The sequence below is a fragment of the Moschus berezovskii genome, chromosome 7, assembly GCF_049115385.1.
Source record: "Moschus berezovskii isolate FMDL1 chromosome 7, NW_MosBer_1.0, whole genome shotgun sequence".
Taxonomy (NCBI): Eukaryota; Metazoa; Chordata; class Mammalia; order Artiodactyla; family Moschidae; genus Moschus; species Moschus berezovskii.
In genome coordinates, this window is record NC_142466.1 from 76954019 (window position 1) to 76976714 (window position 22696).

General features: G+C 39.2%; 1 protein-coding gene and 1 pseudogene across 2 annotated transcripts in view; both read left to right on the top strand.

The window, feature by feature from the left end:
• The window catches only part of PIWIL2 (piwi like RNA-mediated gene silencing 2), a 75144-nt gene that overhangs the window by 44536 nt on the left and 7912 nt on the right, over positions 1-22696 (top strand). The window lies entirely within an intron of this gene.
• On the top strand, positions 14225-16829 carry LOC129556885 (large ribosomal subunit protein uL23 pseudogene; annotated as a pseudogene).

The window sequence follows — 22696 nt, forward strand, 5'->3', positions numbered from 1 at the left end:
TGTCCTTCAAATAGTTTGATACTGTTTCAATATTAGACATTGTATAAACCACAAGTTCAGTTTTTGTCTCTGAAGAATTCCATATGATATGCCACTTTGTTACCAAGTTCTCCTGCACCTTCCTTCTTTTTATTACTGTTGTTTTCCTGCAAAGTTCTATGTGTCTTTTAGGCCATAGCTTGAAGATTACTTCTGTGAAGCCTTTCTCATATTACCCTGTCTGCTTTATCCCTTGAAAGAAAGTGAAAGTGATTTATGTGTCCAACTCTTTGCGACCCCGTGGACTGTACAGTCCGTGGAATTCTCCAGGCCAGAATACTGGGATGGGTAGCCTTTCCCTTCTCCAGGGGATCTTCCCAGTCCAAGGATCGATCCCAGGTTTCCTGCATTACAGGTGGATTCTTTACCAGCTGAGCCATGCTTCAGTTCCGTTCAGTCGCTTAGTCGTGTCCGATTCTTTGCAACCCCATGAACCACAGCACACCAGGCCTCCCTGTCCATCACCCACTCCCGGAGTTCACTCAAACTCATGTCCATCGAGTAAGTGATGCCATCCAGCCATCTCATTCTCTGTCGTCCCTGTCTCCTCCTACCCGCAATCCCTCCTAGCATCAGACTCTTTTCCAGTGAGTCAACTCGTCGCATGAGGTGACCAAAATATTGGAGTTTCAGCTTTAGCATCAATCCTTCCAATGAATACCCAGGATTGATCTCCTTTAGAATGGACTGGGTGGATCTCCTTGCAGTCCAAGGGACTCTCAAGAGTCTTCTCCAGCACCACAGTTCAAAAGCATCAATTCTTCGGCGATCAGCTTTCTTCACAGTCCAACTCTCACATCCATACATGACCACGGGAAAAACCATAGCCTTGACTAGACGGACCTTGGTTGGCAAAGTAATGTCTCTGCTTTTTAATATGCTATCTAGGCTGGTCATAACTTTCCTTCCAAGGAGTAAGCGTCTTTTAATTTCCTGGCTACAGTCAGCATCTGCAGTGATTTTGGAGCCCAAAAAAATAAAGTCTGACACTGTTTCCACTGTTTCCCCATCTGTTTCCCATGAAGTGATGGGACCAGATGCCATGATCTTTGTTTTCTGAATGTTGAGCTTCAAGCCAACCTTTTCACTCTCATCAAGAGGCCTTTGAGTTCCTCTTCACTTTCTGCCATAAGGGTAGTGTCATCTGCATATCTGAGGTTATTGCTATTTCTCCCGGCAATCTTGATTCCAGCTTGTGCTTCTTCCAGCCCAGCATTCCTCATGATGTACTCTGCATATTAGTTAAATAAGCAGGGTGACAATATACAGCCTTGACGTACTCCTTTTCCTATTTGGAACCAGTCTGTTGTTCCATGTCCAGTTCTGACTGTTGCTTCCTGACCTGCATACAGGAGCTAGACTCATATTTTATGGTCCTCTCTCAAGGCCTTCTGTTTACATTCTGCATGGTGATTATCACATCCTGCTTTTTGTTAGTTGTTTTTGTCTTTATTTATCTCTCCCTCTAGGTTGTAAATTACTTGAGCCCTGTTCAGTTATTGATGGCTGTGTAATAAATTACCCTAAAACTTAATGACATACAGTGAGCATTTATGATGTTCACTGTCAGGAAGTTGGACAGTGGGCTCCCATTCCTCTCCATTTGGGCATCTTCATGTGGTCTTTTCACATGAGCTAGTTTAGGCTTCCTCAAGCAAGGTAGCTGGGCTCAGTGCTTGCGCATTCCAAAAGACTGAAAGCGCCAGGTGGAAAACGTGTTGACTTGTATACCTTAGCCTTAAAATCCATGTAATCACTTCTACTGCATTTCTATGAGCCAAGTAGTAACATTGTGAATATGTGTAACTTTTGGAGGGGTCAGTTTGGGGTAGGGGTAGACTTAAATAAAAATCTACTATGCTCTAAAAAGTCTTACTTACATTCTCAAACTTCTATACTGATTACTATTCCCTTCTTCATTTATTGGGCTTCCCTGGTGGCTCAGATGGTAAAGAATCTGCCCGCAATGCAGGAGACCTGCGTTCAATACCTGGGTCGTGAGATCCCCTGAAGAAGGGAATGGCAACCCACTCCGAATTCTGTTTGTAACTTAAAATAAACTTGTACACAACTCTTTAGCATAGGCGTTAACTTATGGTTTGCTAATCCTGTTCTTCCTCAGGGCAGTTATTTTTCCATCAGTATTTATACATCCTGAGGAGGCTTTAACCCAACTTCCCAGTATATTTGCTTTTCAGTTCAGTTGCTCAGTTGTATCCGACTCTGTGACACCATGGACTGCAGCACGCCAGACCTCCCTGTCCATCTCCAACTCCCAGAGTTTACTCAAACTCCTGTCCATTGAGTCGGTGATGCCATCCAACCATCTTATCCTCTGTCATCCCCTTTTTCTCCCGCCTTCAGTCTTTCCAGCATCAGTCTTTTCAAATGAGTCAGTTCTTTGCATCAGGTGGCCAAAGTATTGGAGTTTCAGCTTCAGCATCAGTCCTTTCGCTGAATATTCAGGACTGATTTCCTTTAGGATGGACTGGTTAGATATCCTTACAGTCCAAGGGACTCTCAAGAGTCTTCTCCAACACCACAGTTCAAAAGCATCAATTCTTCAGCGCTCAGCTTTCTTTATAGTCCCAACTGTCATATCCATACATGACAACTGGAAAAACCATAGCTTTGACTAGACGGACCTTTGTTGGCCAAGTAACGTCTCTGCGTTTCAATATGCTGTCTAGGTTGGTCATAGCTTTTCTTCCAAAGGAGCAAGTGTCTTGTAATTTCATGGCTGCAGTCACCATCTGCAGTGATTTTGGAGCCCAAAAAATATAAAGTCTGTCACTGTTTCCCCATCTATTTGCCATGAAGTGATGGGACCAGATGCCATGATCTTAGTTTTCTGAATGTTGTTTTAAGCCAACTTTTTCACTCTCCTCTTTCACTTTCATCAAGAGGCCTTTGAGTTCCTCTTCACTTTCTGCCATAAGGGTGGTGCCATCTGCATATCTGAGGTTATTGATATTTCTCCCAGCAATCTTGATTCCAACTTGTGCTTCATCCAGTCCAGCATTTCTCATGATGTGATTATCAACAATTAGTATTATCACAGGACATGGTATAGTTGAATCTTAGCAACAAGGTTAGTGTCACATCACAATGCAGGGTGATGGGTAGATATAACCTGAAATGTAAGAGTCAATAGTGACACATTAGTAGAGACCCTTATGCTGCTGCTGCTAAGTCACTTCAGTTGTGTCCGACTCTGTGTGACCCCATAGAGGGCAGCCCATCAGGCTCCCCCGTCCCTGGGATTCTCCAGGCAAGAACACTGGAGTGGGTTGCCATTTCCTTCTCCAGTGTGTGAAAGTGAAAAGGGAAAGTGAAGTCGCTCAGTCATGTCTGACTCGTAGCGACCCCATGGACTGCAGCCTACCAGGCTCCTCCGTCCATGGGATTTTCTAGGCAAGAGTACTGGAGTGGCTTGCCATTGCTTTCTCCAAGAGACCCTCATAGGCATGAATAATTAGTCCAGTTCATCATTATACTGTAAGATTAAAGTATCTCCCAGAGGCATGCCACTTAAGTTTTTAGACTTCCATTCAGCTTTGTCAGGTTCTGAAAGCAGCAGTTCATTTGTAATTTCAAACATCTGGTATTTTTGAGCTCACAAACAGTATCATCTCTTCTCTGGGACTCTTTTAAAAGAGACCAGTGTAATACTGTATTTTCCTCATTGCACAACCATTTATTTATTTCTTTCTCCTCAGCTACCATTCTTCCTTCTATTTATACCCGAACTTTTCCAACTTTGGGTATATACCTAGGAGTGAAATTGCTGTGTCATATGGTAATTGAATTCCATGGACAGAGGAGCCTGGCAGGCTACAGTCCACAGGGTCGCAAAGAGTCAGACATTACTGAGCAACTTTCACTGATTCACTGATGGTAATTCTACGTTTTAACTTTTTGAGGAACCCTCAAACTGTTGTCCACAGTGGCCATTATGTACTTTACATGCCTACCAGAAGTATAGAAGGGTTCCAGTTTTTCCTTATCCTTGGAGGCACTTCTTATTTTCCATTTTTTAATTGTAACTTGTGAAGTGGAATCTCATTGTGGTTTTAACTTGCATTTCCTTAATGACTAACAATGTTGAACATCTTTTCATGTGCTTATTGTCCATTTGTATATCTTCTTTAGAGAAGTCCTTTCAAGTCCTTATCCTGTTTTTCAATTGATCTATTTGTCTTTTTATTTTTGAGTTGTAAGAGTTTTTGGTTTATATATTCTGAATACAGACTTTTATCTGATGTAAGATTTGCAGATATTTTCTCCCATCTTGTAGAGTTTTACTTTTTTGATAATGTTATTTGATGCACAAAAGTTTTAAATTTTGATAAAGTCCCATTTACCTATTTTTTCTTTTGTTCCTTGTGCTTGTGGCATTAAGTCTAAGAATCTGTTACCTAATTTGAAGTCACGAAGATTTACACCTTTGTTTTCTTCTAATAGTTTTAGAGCTTTAGCTCTTACCATTTAGGTCATTGATCCATTTTGAGTTACATTTTGTGTATGGAGTAACCCAGGGGTTACTCTACTCTTTTGCATGTAGTTACCTGCTTCTCCCAGCACCTCTTGTTGGGGAGACTGTATTCTTTATAGACTGGTATTGGCATCCTGGTCAAGATTCATTTGGCCGAACAAAGCTGTTTGGGTTTATTTCTGAACTCTGAATTCTATTCCTTTGGTCTATTTGTCATCCTTAGGTCAGAATAACACTGTTTTGGTTATATTGTTTCATTTTAGTTAGTTTTGAAGTTAGGAAGTTTGAGTTTTCCATTTTTTTTTTTCAATATTGTTTTGGTTACTCGGATACCCTTGGCATTCCATGTGAATTTGAGAATAGTCATTTCCATTTCTTTTTTTCAAATAAGGCCATTGGAAATTTGATAGCAATTGCACTGATTTATAGATCACTTTGCAGATATTGTAATCTTAATATTTGCTCTTGCAGTATGTAGACACAGGATGTTTTTTCGCTGATTTAGGTTGTTTCTAATTTCTCTCAGCAATGTTTTGTAGTTTCCGTGTACAAGTATTTCGCTTCTCTGATTAAATTTACTCTGGATATTTTATTCTTTTGAATGCTACAGTTATGGAATAGTTTTGATTTTTTGATTGTTCATGCTGGTGTTTAGAACTAACTGTTTTGTGTATTAATGTTCAACTGTGCAACTTTTCCTAACTTACTAGCTTTAGTAGATTTCCCCCCCAATTCTTTTGGATTTTCTGTGTATATAATCAATTATCTGCAAGTAGAAATAGTCACACTTTTTTCATCTGAATTTAGTTGCCTTTTATCTGTTTTTCTTGCTTAATTGCTCTGACTGGAACTTCCAGTATAGTTTTTAATAGAAGTGGTGAAAACAGGCATCCTTATCTTTTTCTTGCTCTTAAGTGGATACTTTTAAGTCTTTCACCATTTAGCATGATATTAGGTGTGGGTTTTTCATAGAGTCATTTTATCATGTTCAGGAAGTTTCTTTGTGTTCCTAATGGGCAGGGTGTTTTTATGGTGAAAGTGTGTTGGATTTTATAAGTCTAATTCATGTTAATACCAAATTAATTTCAGCGGTACACAAAATATTGTTCTTGTGTGGTTCTATGGCATGCTTCTTTCTTTGTGCTAATTTTATATTAGGGTTTCCAGAGAAACAGAATCAATACAATGTGTGTGTGGGTATGTGTGTGCGTATGTGTGTGTATTTTGAGGAACTGGCTCATGTAACTTACAGAGGCTGGCAAGTTCAAAATGTACTGCATTGGCCAGCAGGTTGGAGACCCAGGGAAGGGCTGATGTTGCAGATTAAGTTTGGGTTTATCCTAATTGATATTTTACGTCTTCTTTAATGTGTCAGTTGATTTTTGCATCAAACTAGGAAATTTTTGGTCAGTATTTCTTCACATACACTTTTGCCCCTTTCCCTTTCTCCTCTGCTACTAAGACTCTTATTATTTGTATGTTGTTATTGCTTGATGGTGTCTCATTGCGTTTCAGAGGCTGCATTTATTTTTCTTCCTTTTTTTCTATTTCTCATACTGGATTATCTACTCTTAAGCCCCTCTACTGAATTTTTCATTTCCATTTCACTGAGTACTTTCTGACTCCAAAATTTTTATTGGTTCTTTCTTACAATTTTTTTTTAAATATTATTTTTTGTCTGTGGTAGGTCTTCATTGCTACATTCAGGCTTTCTCTGTGATAAGCAGGGGTTACTTGTTGTGGTGGTGTGTGGACTTCTCATTGCAGTGGCTTCTCTTGTTGCAGAGCACATGCTCTAGCCTCATGGGCTTCAGTAGTTGCATGTAGACCCAGTAGTTGTGGCGCGTAGACTTAGTTGCTCCAAGGCATGTGGAATCTTCATGGACCAGGAATTGAACCAGTGTCCTTTGCTTTGCAAGGCAGATTCTTAACCAGTAGACCACCAGGGCAGCCCCTTTCTTATAATTTCTGTATTTTTATTGGTAGTCTTTTTTGTGTGTGAGATTTTCCTTAAAATCTTTGGTTGTGGTTTTCTTTAGATCTTTGAACATTATTTAAAATGATTGGTTTAAAAAAAAATAAAATGATTGGTTTAAAGTCGTTGTCTAGTATAACCAATGTCTGGGCTTCTCCAGTAGTTTCTGTTTACTACATTTTTTCATGTGAATGGGCTTTCCGTTACTATTTCCTGGCATGCTTCATAATTTTTTATTGAAAGCTAGACATTTTAAATATAATGCTGACTACTCTGCAAGTCAGATCTCCACCCCTGTGGACTGTTGTTGTTGCTCTTTGTTTGATGACTTTCCTGGACTGATTCTGTAATCTTGGTAATCTAAACTGTGTGTAGCCAGTGAAGTCTCCCCTTAGTTTAGCTTCAGTTCAGTTCAGTTCAGTCACTCAGTTGTGTCCGACTCTTTGCGACCCCATGAATCACAGCACTCCAGGCCTCCCTGTCCATCACCAACTCCTGGAGTTCACTCAAACTCATGTCCATCGAGTTGGTGATGCCATCCAGCCACCTCATTCTCTGTCATCCCCTTCTCCGCCTGCCCCCAGTCCCTCCCAGCATCAGCTTAGTGATCAGCTAATGACAGGATAAGAATTTCTTCCAATGCTTTGAATGTTCTGCATCCTCCAGCAATTGCTGGATTATTTTCACAGTTACTATGGTAGTGAAACTGCAGGTTTTACAGCTATTGCAAAGAAAAGGGGATATGAACAGAACAAGTTAAAATACCACATAGCTCAAGATCCAGACAGTTTTATTGAATAAATGCTGTTCAGATTCTTTCAAGCTCTAGTTACACTAGTTTTCACAGCCCTAAAAAAGTTGCTTTTGACCCTATGTGCAGTATACTTGTTGCTTTTATGGTTGAACAGTTTTTCAGAGGTCCTTACTTTCTCATTCAAGAAGCATTTCTTGAGGAGTGCTTTTGACAATCTGCTTTTGTCAAGTGCAAGTATTTTTCTAGGTGGACAGTCATTAGACTTTAGAAGCCGCTAAAACTAGATTGTACTAGAAAACCTCCATCATTTGGTTTTAGGACCCCAAAGGGCTACTTTCTAGGAATAAGAGTAATTGAAAGCAAACGATAGCTCACCTTTGCATTATTTAAAATTTTTGAATCAGATATGATGATCTGGTGTGCGAGTGTTTCCAAGTTTCTCATAGTGCGAATACTCCAGGTACCTAGAAGAAACAAACTTGGATCTTCTCTGTGTGAAAAACATGGTTCCAGGCCCCACATTACTTGTATTACTTGCTTAACAATAATGTAAATACGAGCATACCTCAGAGGTATTGTGGGTTCAGTCCCAGACTACAACAGTAAAGCTAGTACCGCAATGAAATGAGTCACAAGTTCTTAGTTTCCCTGTGCATATAAAAGTTAGATTTACACTATAGTGTAATCTTATTAAGTGTTCAGTAAACAAGTATGCATATCTTAATTTAAAAATGCGTTGAAAAAACGGCACAGATAGACTTGCTCAACACAAAGTGACACAAACCTTTAATTTGTAAAAAATCCAGTAGCTGCAAAATTCAATAAAGTAAAGCACAATAAAATGAGGTATTCTATGTCTATGCTATGTCTATGTCTGTGCTATGTTATCATTCCGTTTTTTAAAAGGAATATGTGTATTACACACATATGTATACGCATGTGTGTTTGATATATACATACACACATAGACATAAATATGCATTCAAAATACATATACACATACATATGTGTGTATATATATCATATTTATCATATATATATGAGTTTAATTGAAAAGAAAGATTAAGTAGGTGAAAATACAAATAAATAAACACAGACGATGAGAGCTGCATTTGGGTTCTTTTTCTTTATTGACATAAGCTAATTCTGGAAGAGGCAGCTGAAACACTGAAAAGCTATGAAGTGCTTTTGAAGTCTTTAGGGATCAAAAGCTAGAGGCCTGGGCCCCCACGTCAGTGTCATCCAGAGTCTGCTCCCCATTACTTGTGAATCTGAAGGGCTGCGTCTCTGAATAAAGAAGAACTGTGAATTAATATGAAGACCAACTCTGAATTAATTTCAGTTCTTGAATATGGATTCAGGTAAACTCTGATTGCTAGTTTTACTGCCCATTTGCCAAAAGCAAATAAAAATCCTCTGAAGGAAGATAGTAGTATCCTGGGCATCACATTTTTTCTGCGGTATTTTGCAATCAATAAATAATAACCAAGGATATGAGAGAAAATGAAGGAACTGAAAAACCAAGAAGATCAATAGATAGTTGATCCAGATACATAGAGGATTCAGCCAGATGAGTAATCAGATAGGTTTTTAAATAACTACACTTAATAAATTCAGAGAAATGGAAGATAACATTAAGAATTTTAGCAAAGAATTCTTGGGGAGTTCTGTGGGGGAAAATTGAAATTTATAGAAGTAAAAATTATGCTTATCAAAATTAAACAGGGCCGCCATAACAATATCCCATTGATTGAGTGGCTTAAACAATAAAAGTTTATTTCCTCACAGTTATTATGTAGGGTAGAAAGTCTAAGATCAAGGTGCTATTTTAGAGGGCTGGATTCTCCTGAGGCCTCTCTCCTTGTCACATAATATTCACCCCATGTATGTCTATGTACAGTCCCTTCTTAGAAAGACACCAGTCATATTTGATGAGGGCCCACCTCAATGACCTCATTTAAACTGAATAACCTCTTTAAATAGATATTCAAGTACAGTCACATTCTGGGTACGGTGGATTACATCTTCAACACACAGATTTTGGAGAAACATATCTTTGTGCATAACAGTGGGTAACCTTAGTTTAGGCTTAATTGAGGAAATAAAGAGACCATTAAAATATAGGTGAAAAAATAAATTTCGTTGAAATACAGAGGGTTAGAAAATATAACAAGGCAACGGACATGGGAGTTATGGAGTTAAAATATAATACACACATAAGTGGTCCAGAAGGAGGTAAGGGAGAATAGAGGGCAGAAAAGACAATGGTAAAGAACATTCTAAAAGTGATAGAAAACACATCAAGTCATAGAGACAAGAAATCTGTCCTATCCCAAGCAAGATATAAAAAGTACACTTAAAGACAAATATATATATTCACTTGTTAAGACATATTATATATATACACACCTGTTAAGGAAAACAAGAGCACTTATCTTCAGGGAGCAACAAATTGATAAGTAGTAAACTAGCCAAACGGTTTGAACCACAAGATAAAGAGTAGCTACAAAATGCTGAAGGAAAATAACTACCAACATAGAATCTAATATCCACTAAAAGTAACTTTTAGAAAGGTTAAAAAAAGAAAGACTGTTATTGGCAAATTTGCACTGAAGGCATAGACTAAAGAGCATTTTTCACCTAGAAGGAAAATTATCCCAGAAAGAAATGTAGAAATGGTTAAAGGAATAAATACAGGAGTAAAAGTGCCAAACATGGGCATAAATTTAAATGAATGCCCACCATCTAAAATAATTAATGTTTTTGAATGGATATATATTCATTTGTGTGTATAAATTTCAAGTTAATGACAATAACATTATATCTGGGAGAAGTAAATGACATTCCAATTCCTTGAGTTTCTTTAATTGTTGAGGAAAAGGTGAAAGTACTAATATATATTATATTTTGATACCCTAAAGAGTTATGTTGTAATTTCTAGGGTAGCCACTAAAAGAATAAAAGAAGAGCATGTAACAATTGAGGCAAGAGAAGAGAAAATAAAATAAATTTTTTAAGGAAAAAATATAGATTAGATGAAACAGATAGCAAGCGATACCTGGACCTTGAATATGTCATGCTAAGTGAAAGAAGCCAGTCATAAAGGACCACACATTGACATATTACATGAGTCCATTCATCAGAAATGTTTAGAACAGTGACATTTTTAGGAACAGAATGTAGATTAGGGGCTGCTTAGTGCTAAGTTAGGGAGAGAATAAGAGATGTAGAGTGCTTGTAGTTTTAAGAGTCTGGGGCTTCTTGTTGAGGGGATGAAAATGTTATGAAGTTGATTGTGGGATAGTTGTATATATCTGTGAAGACACTAAAAACCATTGAATTTTACACTTTAAATTGGTGAATTACATAGTATATGGATTATCTGAATAAAGGTATTTTTAAGGAAATTAACCTTATAGAAATTCTGGCATTCTAAAATGTAATAAATGAAAATTTCACTTTGGGGACTTAACATCAGATTTGATTAGGCAGAAAGAAATAGCTAGAAATTTGAAGATAGGTCAGTTGATATTATTCAGTGTGAAGAAAAGAAATAAAAAAAGGATTTCTAACAGAGGCTCAGAGATCTGTGGGACATCAGCCATAGCAATGTGAACATAATGTGATTCCCAAAAGGGGAGTAATGAGAAAGGATAGGGAAGAAAGAACCGTGGAGGAAATAATGGCCCCAAATTAGTGAGAAAAATCATTCATCCAAGAGGCCCAATGAACACTAAATAGGAAAAACTCAAAAGATACCCACACTGAGACACAACCTAGTAGAAGAGGGCATCTTGAAAGCACCAAGTGAAAGCCACTCGTTATGTTCAAGACATCTTAATCGAATTAAAGAGCTGACTTCTCATCAGCAATCATGGAGGCCCGAAGGCAGTCAGATGACGTATTGCAAATGCTGGAAGAAAAAGAAGGTTGAATAGGAATTGTATATCCAGAAAAGATCCTGTTCAGAAATGAAGGTGAAACCTTGACATTGTGTTCAGTGAAAGAAGCTAGACATAAAAAGTCACATATTAATATTATTCCATTTCTATGAATGGGCTTCCCAGATGGCACTAGTGGTAAAGAATCTACCTGCCAATGCAGGAGACAAAAGAGATGAAGGTTCCATCTCTGGGTTGAGAATATCTCCTGGGGGAGGGCATGGCAATCCACTCCAGTATTCTTACCTGGAGAATCCCATGGACACAGGAGCCTGGTGGGCTACCACACAGTCAGACACTACTGAAGTGGCTTAGCACGCATGTCTGTGAAATATCTGGAATAGGCATATTTGTAGAGACAGAACAGAAATTGCTGATTTCCAGAGAATGAGCATGCTGGCGGGAATAGGGAATAACTACTGATGGGTACAAGGTTCTTTTCAAGGTGATAAAAATATTATTGAAATAGGTACATAATTTTGTGAATATACTAAAATCTCTGAATTATACTCTTTGAACTGGTGACTTTTTGTGATTTATATTTCATTTTTTTTTAAAAGGAGAAAGTAAGACAGCTGAGATAAAAGTTGGGGGGATTTGTCACTAGTAGACCTGTCCTACAAGAAATACTTAAGGGAGTCCTTCATGTAGAAATGAAATGACATAGACAGTAACTTGTATCCACATGAAGAAATAAGTAGCCCTGGGAAAGGTAATTATATAGATAAAGAAGAGCAAAAATATATTTTTGTTTGTAACTTTTCTTCTAGTGGTTTTTTTTTTTTTACATCAGTGTTTCTGGTTCTCAGAGTATTGAACTCAGACTGGGACTTATAACATTGGCTTCCCTGGTTCTTAGGCATTCACATTTGGATTACAACTCGTTCTGATAGGATTCTTGCTTGCAGAGGGCAGATCATGGGGCTTGGATATATATATATATATATCTCCCACTGGTTCTATTACTCTGGAGAATCCTGACTGTGGTGGTTGGTGGTTTAGTTGCTAAGTCATATCCAACACTTGTGACCCTATGGACTGTAGCCTGCCAGAGTCCTCTGTCCATGGGATTCTCCAGTTTGTGTTTTAAGAGACAAAGGCAAAAAGCAGTAATTATAAATCGAATTGGATGTGTATACAGTATATAAATATATAATTTGTATGACAGAGTTACAAAGGGGAGGAAATAGAGCCATATAGAAGCAAAGTTTTTGAACAATACCAAAATTTTGTATTAATTGACCAAGTGAGATTGTTGTAATATGTTGATTGTAATCCCCAGGTGAAACACTAAGAAAATAACTAAAAAATATAAGAAAAAGAATGACAAGGGAGTTAAAATGGTAACTAGAAAATGCCTGTTTAATACAAATTAAGGCAGCAGAGGAAAAATAGAGGGACACAAAAGATATAAGGCATGTGGAAAACAAATAGTAAAATGGCAGATGTAAATTTTACTCTTATCAGTAATTGCACTAAATGTAAATGGACTAAACACCATTCAAAGGTATAAACTAGTAACTTAGATTAAGTGAAAATATGAAGATATAGTTTCTATGCGAGACATATTTTAGTTTCAAAGACACAGTATGTTGAAAGTGAAAGAAGAAAATAAACCATGCAAATAGTAACCAAAAGAGAGCTGGAGTAGCTGTACTAATAGGCCAAATAGACTTTAAGACAGCAGTTGTTACTGAAGACAAAAAAGACATTTGTAATAGCAAAAGGGTCTGTCCATGAGAAGATCATAAAACATAAACTCATGTGAAACTAGCAATATAGACCCAAAAATATATGAAACAAAAATATAAGTGAAAGGAGAAATAGACAATTCAGTAATAGATGGAGATTTCAAAATTCCATTTTCAGTAATGGATAGAACAAGTAGAAATAAGATCAACAAGGAAATAGAATATTTGAACAACTCTGTGATCTAACTCAACGTAACAGACATCTACAGAGCACCCAACAACAGAACTTCCATTCTTCCAAATGTATGTGACACATACTCCGTGATAGAATGTATGTAAAGCAAGACTCAGTACATTTTAAAAGATTCAGTTCAGTTCAGTTCAGTCGTGTCCGACTCTTTGCGACCCCATGAATCACAGCACGCCAGGCCTCCCTGTCCATCACCAACTCCCGGAGTTCACTCAAACTCATGTCCATCGAGTCGGTGATGCCATCCAGCCATCTCATTCTCTCTCGTCCCCTTTTCCTCCCGCCCCCAATCCCTCCCAGCATCAGAGTCTTTTCCAGTGAGTCAACTCTTCACATGAGGTGGCCAAAGTATTGGAGTTTCAGCTTTAGCATCAGTCCTTCCAATGAACACCCAGGATTGATCTTTAGAATGGACTGGTTGGATCTCCTTGCAGTCCAAGGGACTCTCAAGAGTCTTCTCCAGCACCACAGTTCAAAAGCTTCAATTCTTCAGCGATCAGCTTTCTTCACAGTCCAACTCTCACATCCATACATGACCACTGGAAAAACCATAGCCTTGACTAGATGGACCTTTGTTGGCAAAGTAAGTCTCTGCTTTTTAAAAGATTCAAACCCTGCAAAATATGGTCTGAAACCACAATAGCATGAAATTAGAAGTTACTACAAGGGATATTTGGGAAAGTCAAAACTATATGGAAATTAAACAGTACTCTTAAGTAACCAAGAGGTCAAAGAAGAAATCAAAGGGGTAATTAGGAAAAAATTTGAGATAAATGAAAATAAAGAAAACATACCAAAACTTGTGGATGTATGTAAAGCAGTACTTAGAAGAAAATTTACAGCTGTAAATGAGTGAGTGGGTGAAGGCGCTCAGTCGTGTCCGACTCTGTGTGACCCCATGGGCTGCAGCCTACCAGGATTCTCCATCCATGGGGTTTTCCAGGCAAGAGTACTGGAGTGGGGTGCCATTTCCTTCTCCAGGGGGTCTTCCCGACCCAGGGATCGCACATCTCTCACCTTGTAGGCAGATGCTTTACCATCTGAGCCACCTATATTAAATAAGAAAAATCTCCAAACAACCCAAGTTCCATCTTAAAAACTAGAAAGAGAAGAGCAAACTAAGCTCAAAGCAAGGAGGGAAAAATTGATAGAGGTTATAGCATAGATAAGTGAACTGGAACACTGAGAAACAGCAGAGAAAATCAGTGCACCCAAAAATTGATTATTTGAAAAGATCAACAAAATTGATAAGTCTTTAGCTAGCACCCATGAAAAAAAGAAGAATCAGATACTAAGATCAGGAATGAAAAAGACTGATCTTGCAGAAATAAAAAGGGTTTTAGGAAATGAGCAACTATATGCCAAGAAATTAGATTACCAAGTGAGATGGACAAACTCCAAAAGAGCCACAAACAATCAAAACGTTTTAGTTATAACAAACATTGAAAGAACATTCTTTCACAGACTCTTCCAGAAAATAGGAAAGGAGGGAACATTTTCCAGTTTGTACCATAAAGCCAGTATTACCCTGATACTAAAGCTAAACGGGTTCCAAATTGGGAAAGGAGTATGTCAAGGCTATATATTGTCACCCTGCTTATTTAACTTATATGCAGAGTACATCATGCGAAATGCTAGACTGGATGAAGCACAAGCTGGAATCAAGATTGCAGGGACCTTTTCATGAAGATGGCGCCGAAGGCAAAGAAGGACGCCCCTGCCCCTCCTAAAGCTGAAGCCAAAGCAAAGCCTTTGAAGGCCAAGAAAGCAATGTTGAAAGGTGTCCACAGCCACAAGAAAAAGAAGATCCAGATGTCACCCACCTTCCGGCGGCCCAAAACACTGCGGCTCAGGAGGCAGCCCAAATATCTTCGGAAGAGCGCCCCCTCGGAGAAACAAACTTGACCACTATGCCATCATCAAATTCCCCCTCACCACTGAGTCAGCCATGAAGAAGATAGAAGACAACAACACAGTGGTGTTCATCGTGGATGTTAAGGCCAACAAGCACCAGATTAAACAGGCTGTCAAGAAGCCCTATGACACTGAGGTGGCTAAGGTCAATACTCTGATCAAGCCTGATGGAGAGAAGAAGGCATATGTTCGACTGGCTCCTGACTATGATGCTTTGGATGTTGCCAACAAAATTGGGATCATCTAAACTGAGTCCAGCTGGCTAATTCCAAATATAAAAGTTTTCACTATGTTAAAAAAAAAAAAAGATTGCAGGGAGAATAATCTCAGATATGCAGACAGTACCACCCTTATGGCAGAAAGCAAAGAGGAACTAAAGAGCCTCTTGATGAAAGACGAGAGTGAAGAAGCTGGCTTAAAACTCAACATTCAAAAAACGAAGATCATGGCATCCAGTCCCATCACTTCATGGCAAATACCTGGGGAAACAGTGGAAACAGTGATTATTTTCTTGGGCTCCCAAATCACTGCAGATGGTGACTGCAGCCATGAAATTAAAGATGCTTGCTGCTTGGAAGAAAAGCTATGACAAACCTAGATAGCATGTTAAAAAGCAGAGATGTTACCTTGCCAACAAAGGTCCGTTTAGTCAAAGCTATGGTTTTTCTAGTAGTCATGTATGAATGTGAGAGTTGGGACTATAAAGAAGGCTGAGTGCCGGAGAATTGCTTTTGAATTGTTGTGTTGGAGAAGACTCTTGAGAGTCCCTTGGACTGCAAGGAGATCCAACTAGTCCATCCTAAAGGAAATCAGTCCTGAATATTCATTGGAAGGACTGATGCTGAAGCTAAAACTCCAGTTCTTTGGCAACCTGATGTGAAGAACTGACTCACTGGAAAAGACCCTGATGCTGGGAAAAGTTGAAGGCAGGAGGGACGACAGAGGATGAGATGGTTGGATGGCATCACCGACTCAATGGTCATGAGTTTGAGCAAGCTCCAGGAGTTGGTAATAGACACGGGAAGCCTGGCATGCTGCAGTCCATGGGGTCACAAAGAGTCAGACACAACTGAGCGACTAAACTGAACTGAAAGCTAGACAAAAATAGAAGAAAATTGCAGAAGATTTCTAGACTGGAAATGAAGTTAAAGTATGCCTCTTAAAATATTTATTTTATTTGTTTATTTGTTTACAACAGGTCTTGGTTGCAGGTGGGATCTTGCTTGCAGTTGTGGCATGCAAACTCTTAGTTATGGCATGTGGGATCTGGTTCCCTGACCAGGGATCGAATCTGGGCCCTCTGCGTTGGGAGCATGGAGTCTTAGCACTGGGCCACCAGGGAAGTCCCAAGTTAACTCTCTGTATCTATTTGACATTGTCTTACATACAAACAAATCATAAAGAATACATGCACACACACTATTGTAGCTAGTAAAAGTTCAGTAGGGTTGAAGGTACAAGATTAATATACTGTAGTGTCAGACTTTATTTTTTTGGGCTCCAAAATCACTGCAGATGCTGATTGCAGCCATAAAATTAAAAGACGCTTGCTCCTTGGAAGGAAAGTTATGACCAACCTTGATAGTATATTAAAAAGCAGAGACATTACTTTGCCAACCAAGGTCCGTCTAGTCAAGGCAATGGTTTTTCCCGTGGTCATGTATGGATGTGAGAGTTGGACTGTGAAGAAAGCTGATCGCCGAAGAATCGATGCTTTTGAACTGTGGTGTTGGAGAAGACTCTTGAGAGTCCCTTATACTGCAAGGAGATCCAACCAGTCCATGCTAAAGGAGATCATTCCTGGATGTTCATTGGAGGGACTGATGCTAAAGCTGAAGCTGCAATACTTTGGCCACCTCATGCGACGAGTTGACTCACTGGAAAAGACTCTGATGCTGGGAAAGGTTGGGGGCGGGAGGAGAAGGGGACGACGGAGAATGAGATGGCTGGATGGCATCACCGACTCTGTGGACATGAGTTTGAGTGAACTCCGGGAGTTGGTGATGGACAGGGAGGCCTGGCATGCTGTGATTCATGGGGTCGCGGAGAGTCGGACACGACTGAGCGACTGAACTGAACTGAACTGAATCGACTCTTTGCCTAAGCCACTATTGTATTCCTACAGAAAGAGGAAAGTTTGGCCACAGAATCAGAGCAGGCCGTATAAACAAGCAGAGACACAGACACAAGGCACTGGAAAGGTGGCAGTGAGATTGGAGTGATGTATATCCAATCCAAGAAACGCTAAGTACTGCCAGAAAAAAGTAGGGCAGGGAAGTATTCTTTCCTAGGGCTTTTGGAGGATGCATGTTGAACTGCTGATAACTTCGATTCTGGACTTCTACCCTCTAGAAATGTGAGAGTACATTTCTGTTGTTCCAAGCAACTCAGTTTGTGGTTGTTAAAGCAACCCTTGAAAAGAGTACAACAACCTAGTGATTTCTATTCCAGTTACGCAAGGTCGGTTCAGCATTTGAAAATTTGTATACAGTCCATCAGTAGGCTCAAGAAGAAAAATTCTGTCACACCAATAGATGCAGAAAAGCATTTGACAAAAGTCAGCTCCCATTCATGATTTAAAAAATAAAAAAGCCTCCCAACAGACTAGCAGTGTAGGAGGAACTTCATAAACTTGATAAAGAACACAAAAATCCTGCAGCTAACCTTGTACCTAATTCTGAGAAACTACACACTTCCCCCTAAGATCAAGAACAAAGTGTTTCTTCTCTCGCCATTCCTATTCAGCGTCATACTGGGAGTCCTAGCTAATGCAAAAAGACAAAAAGGAGTAAAACTTACACAGTTGAAAAGGAGGGATAAAACTTCACAGGTAGCATGTCTACATAGACATCTCAAGAAAACAACAACAAAAGAACTCTGCTGGAATTATAAGGTTGCAGGATACAAAGTAAATATACAGAATTACTGAAAGAAAAAAAACAACCCACAAAATCAGTTCCTTTTCTATATACCAGCAATGAACAATTGGAATTTGAAATTGAAAGCCATACAATTTGTATTAGCACCAAAAAAAGAAATATACAGATATAAATCTAACAAAGTTTGTGTAAGATCTACATGAAGAAAACTCTTAAAACTCATGAGAAATATCAAGGGATCTAAAGAAAGGGAGAGCTATCCCATATTCATTGATAGAAAGACTCAATATTGTCAAGATGTCAGTTCTTCCCAGTTTGATCTGTAGATTCAGTGTAGCACTAGACAGAATCCCAGCAAAGTTTAAATGGAAAGGCAAAAGACACAGGGTAGCCAACACAGTATTGAAGAAAAACAAAATCAGAGGACTTAGGTTCCTCAAAGAGTTACTGTAAATCTACAGTAATATAGATGATGTGGTATTGACAAAAAAAGACAAGTCAAGGTAACAGCCCAGAAATAGACCTGTACAAATACATTCCAGTGATCTTTTATAAAAGAACAGGGGCACTTCAATGGGAAAAGGAGACTCTTTTCAATAAATGGTGCTGGAATAGCTGCCCTTACACATCCAAAAAAAAATAAAACAGTGACAAGAAAAACCACAAACTATATCCAGACCATATACCTTTCACAAAAAGTAACTCAAAATTATCACAAATTTAGTGTTAAAATACAAAACTGTAAAAGGTATAAAAGGTATAGAAATTCTTGGTCACCTTGGGTTTGGCGATGACTTTTTGATACCAAAGCACTATATTACCACGTGGACATTTCACTGTCCATAAAAGAAAGAACTGATAAACAGAACTTAATTAAAATTTTAAAAAACTTTTGTGAAAGACACTAAGAAAATGGAAAAAAGCTACATTTTTAGAGGAAATACTTGTGAACACATATCTGGTAAAGGCCTGTTACTTAAAAAACAGAATTATTAAAAACTCAGAAGTAATAAGATGGGCAAACAGACTTCTCATCAAAGAACATATACAGATGGCAAATAAGTATATGCAGAGATACTCAACATAATATTAGGGAATGGCAAATTAAAACAAAATACCACTGCACATCTTTCAGAATAGCCAAAATCCAAAAATTGACACCACCAAATGCTGGTGAGGATGTAAAGCAATCTCTCATCATTGCCTGAGGGAGTGTGGAATGGTGCAGCCATTTTGGAATACAATTCTGCAGTTTCTTAAAAACTAAACCTCTTACCATACCATTCAGCAGTCATACTCCTTAGTACTTACCCAGATGAGTTGAAAGCATATGTCTACACACACAAAAAAAAAATACACAAAAATTTTTATAGCAGCTTTATTTATAATTGTTAAAACTTGGAAGCAACCAAGATGTCCTTCAGTAAGTGAATGGACAAATAATCTATAGGACATCCAGACAATTAAATATTCAGCAGTAAACAGAAATGAACTATTGAATCATGAGAAGATCTGGAGAATTCTTAAATGCATAACAGTAAGTGAAAGAAGCATACCTAAAAAGGCTACATACTGTATGATTCCAACTATAGGACAGTCTGGAAAAGACACAAAACTATGGACACAGTAAATGTAGTGATTGGCTGCCAGAGGTTTGGGAGGGTGAAGATAGGAAGGATAAATAGGGAGCACAGGGGAATTTTAGGGCTGTAAAAATATTATTATGATACTACAAACGACATGTGACAAATGTAGACAAATGACATGTATTTTTCAAAGCCTATAGAATGTACGAGAGTAAACTCTGTGTGCTGTGCTCAGTCACTCAGTCATGTCTAACTCTTTGTGACCCCATGAACTGTAGCCTGCCAGGCTCCTTTGTCCATGGGATTTTCCAGGTGAAAATACTGGGGTGGATTGCCATTTCCTACTCCAGGAATCTTCCCAACCCAGGGATTGCACCTGGGTCTCCGGCATCTCCTCCATTGACAGGCAGATTCTTTACCACTGGGCCACGTGTTGACTTTAGTTAATAATAATGTATCAGTATTCATCAGTTTTAACAAATGACCTATCCTAAGAATCAAGATTGATCAGTAACTTCAGATATGCAGATGACACCACCCTTATGGCAGAGAGTGAAGAGGAACTAAAACGCCTCTTGATGAAAGTGAAAGAGGAGAGTGAAAAGGTTGGCTTGAAGCTCAACATTCAGAAAACAAAGATCATGGCATCTGGTCCCATCACTTCATGGGAAATAGATGGGGAAACAGTGTCAGACTTTATTTATTTGGGCTCCAAAATCACTGCAGATGCTGATTGCAGCCATGAAATTAAAAGACGCTTACTACTTGGAAGTAAAGTTATGACCAACCTAGATAGTACATTAAAAAGCAGAGACATTACTTTGCCAACCAAGGTCCGTCTAGTCAAGGCTATGGTTTTTCCCGTGGTCACGTATGGATGTGAGAGTTGGACTGTGAAGAAAGCTGATCACCGAAGAATCGATGCTTTTGAACTGTGGTGTTGGAGAAGACTCTTGAGAGTCCCTTGGACTGCAAGGAGATCAGTCCTCGGTGTTCATTGGAAGGACTGATGCTAAAGCTGAAACTCCAATACTTTGGCCACCTCATGCAACGAGTTGAGTCACTGGAAAAGACTCTGATGCTGGGAGGGATTGGGGGTGGGAGGAGAAGGGGACGACAGAGAATGAGATGGCTGGATGGCATCACTGACTCGATGGACATGAGTTTGAGTGAACTCCGGGAGTTGGTGATGGACAGGGAGGCCTGGCGTGCTGTGATTCATGAGGTCGCAAAGAGTCGGACATGACTGATCGACTGAACTGAATGTAATATGATAACAATAGGGGAAACTGTGTAATTGGTGGGGAAGGTGTATATGGGAACTCTGTACTATGGTCTCATGTTTCTTTGTAAACTTAATACTGGTCTAAAAAATAAAGTCTCTATTTAAAAACATGCACATATAATGAGATGCTAGCACACACATGCTAAAGTGAAAGTTAAAGTCGCTCAGTTGTGTCTGATTCTTTGTGACCCCATGAACTTTATGTAGCCTGCCAGGCTCCTCTGTCCATGGAATTCTCCAGGCCAGAATACTGGAGTGGGTTGCCATTCTCTTCTCCAGGTGATCTCCCCAACCCAGGGATCAAACTCAGGTCTACCACATTGCAGGCAGATTCTTTACCATCTGAGCCACGGGGGGGTTGGGGGGGGCACACACACACACTAAGATGGCTAAAATAAAAAAGAGTGTTGTTGAGTATGTGGAGAAATTGGAACCCTCATGCATTGCTGGTGATTGCCAAACAATTGAACTACTTTGAAAAACAGTGGCATTTCTTCAGAATGTTAAGCATAGTTACAGGAGAGCCAGCAATTCTACTCCTAGATGTAAACCAAAAGAAAGCATCAGTTCAGTCGCTCAGTCATGTCCGACTCTTTGCGACCCCATGAATCACAGCACGCTAGGCCTCCCTGTCCATCACCAAAGCCCAAAACTCATGTGCATCGAATCGGTGATGCCATCCAGCCATCTCATCCTCTGTCGTCCCCTTCTCCTCCTGCCCTCAATCCCTCCTTTCATCAGGGTCTTTTCCAGTGAGTCAGCTCTTCGCATGAGTTGGCCAAAGTATTGGAGTTTCAGCCTCAGCATCAGTCCTTCCAGTGAACACCCAGGACTGCTGGTCTCCTTTAGAATGGACTGGTTGTATCTCCTTGCAGTCTGAGGGACTCTCAAGAGTCTTCTCCAACACCACAGTTCAAAAGCATCGATTCTTCGGTGATCAGCTTTCTTCACAGTCCAACTCTCACATCCATACGTGACCAGTGGAAAAACCATCGCCTTGACTAGACGGACCTTGGTTGGCAAAGTAATGTCTCTGCTATTCAATATGCTGTCTAGCTTGGTCATAACTTTCCTTCCAAGGAGTAAGCTTGGAATTTCACAGCTGCAGTCACCATCTGCAGTGATTTTGGAGCTCAAAAAAATAATGTCCACACAAAAACGTGTATGTGATGAGCATAGCAGTATTATTCATAACAGCCAAAAGTAAAAATGCTCCATATGATTGATGAGTAGACAGTGTGATGGAATACTGTTTGGCAGCATAAAGGAATGAAGTATTGGTGCATGCCACAACATGGTGAACTATGAAAGTATTATGTTCAGTGAAACTGTTCAGTCACAAAGCCCACCTGTTGGTTATGTTTGTCCAGAACAGTCTAATCCAAAGAAACAGAAAGTAGGTTAGTGTGTTCCAGGAGTTGGGGTTGAGGGGTCATGGAAAATAACTGCTAGTGGGTATAAGATTACCTTTTTGGGGTGATGAATATATTCTAAAATTGATGATGGTTGCAAGTTTCTATAAATTTAAAATTTTTGACTTTTATACCTTAAAATAGTGTCTTTTATGGTGTTGCACATTATATCTCAATAAAACTGTGAATTAAAACAACACTACTCCCAGACATCCATCTAGCTTACGTACGTGTGTGGAATCAACAAATGAACACATGCTGGCAAGGGAAAAACAGGTTCGAAAGGTTGGCTGATTTCCCTGGGCCCCCACCCTTCCTCTGACGTGCCTTCACATAGATGTTTTTATATTTTGTCCAGCTTTTCCAATTATCCTCAGCTGTAGGATTTCCCAGAATTCCTAGTCTATGAGTGAGGCCTTGCTGGCAAGCTTCATTTCACCTATGATTTTATTTAAAATCTGTATTTAGATTTATT